At 42.9% G+C, this 1,537-nt stretch overlaps 1 pseudogene; it reads left to right on the forward strand.

Annotated features, from left to right (window-relative positions):
• The first annotated feature begins 772 nt into the window (after window positions 1–772).
• LOC149221519 ((S)-8-oxocitronellyl enol synthase ISY1 pseudogene) lies at window positions 773–1,300 on the forward strand (annotated as a pseudogene).
• Window positions 1,301–1,537: the final 237 nt, after the last annotated feature.

Raw genomic sequence — 1,537 nt, forward strand, 5'->3', positions numbered from 1 at the left:
AAAACAAGAGAGACACAGATATACGTGGTTCACCCAGTTTGGGCTATGTCCACCCCGAACAACCAGTCCTTCCTTTCTATTATCCAGCAAAATGAAGAGACACAGCCTACAGCAAATCCACTGTAATATCCTCTGTTTTCTCTCACAATATCACTTCTCTGTTTCTCACTCACAGAATACACATCTATCACACAGCCTCAAATACAATGCCCTCATACAAAGAGAGGGGTTGCCTTCTAGGGCAAAAAAAAACCCTAAACTAAACATAAGATCTACCGTCAGATCATCCGCCTAATGAACGGCCCAGATTGACTAGAAATTACTATAATTTTACAAGGCAATTTTACATTTATTTTTGGCTTCGGGGGCGCTGCCCCCGAGCCCCTGCCAGGGGACCGCTGGTCCCTGGACCCCCCAGCCGGGGGGGATCGGCCCCCCTGGACCCCCGCGGGGGGGACAAGTCCCCCCCGCGTGGAGGGGTGTACAAAACTTCCTAGGGTATACATCCGGCTAAAACAAAGACCTCTGAACAATCATGCTCCACACACAAAAGATTTCAGATTGGGATTTCCAGTTTTGTGTATATGTTCTTTTCCAAGAGGGTGTGAGAGGTTGGACACTAAGTATACCCGATGAAGCATATTATCATCAGAAGTAGAAAGCTAAAATCGTTATAATTTTCCATAAGTCATGTATGTATATTTTTATCTGGTTCAGTGGTTTAATGAGTGTATTGGTGCAAATAAATGTTTTTCATTTCAGCTACTCTTCCATGAATTTCTTGGTTGCGATCTGCAAGAAGGAGGGCACACAGTTCAGATTCCTGGGGAATTCCATCACATGGGAGGGGCTTTCGGAGGCTTCAGATGCGGAACTCATTGCGGAGCAACAAATATGGGCATGCGTTGAACCAAATGGGAAGAACAAGGTATTTAATGTGAGCAACGGGGATGTATTCAGATGGAAAAATCTGTGGATTGTGGTTGCAGAGAAGCTGGAGGTGGAGGCGGGTGATTATGAGGGGCGTGGATTTTCCTTGGCAAAGGAGATGAAAAGCAAGAGCGGTGTGTGGGAGGAAATAGTGAAGGAGAAGGGGCTTGTGGAGAGCAGGCTTGAAGAAGTGGGGGAACAATGGTGGTTATCTGTTGACAGAATATTGAACAGGAGTTTGATGAAGGGTGTGAGCATGAGCATGAGCATGAAGAAGAGCAAGGACTATGGTTTTCCGGGGTTTAGGAACACAGAGAGGTCTTGTCTTGAATGGATCGATATGCTGAAAACCCATAAAATCATTCCTTGATTGAAAGGTACAGAAAATAGGAATGACTAATTGAAGTTTCAAAAGTTGCAAAGCATACATAGTCTCTCTTCTTGATTAGGATAAAAAGGAAAATTTCAAAGTGCAATCAAAATTAAATCGCGTTTTCTAATTATTTTATGTTTCGGAATTTTTGGTTTGAATAATTTTTATTGTTATTTAAGATGTGCCTTAATTGAGACACATACATGTGAATGTCTTAGTGAGCAAAATGAATGA

The sequence above is a fragment of the Pinus tabuliformis genome, chromosome Q, assembly GCF_031772625.1.
Source record: "Pinus tabuliformis cultivar Carrire ecotype Pingquan chromosome Q, CPIR1, whole genome shotgun sequence".
NCBI classification, from domain to species: Eukaryota; Viridiplantae; Streptophyta; class Pinopsida; order Pinales; family Pinaceae; genus Pinus; species Pinus tabuliformis.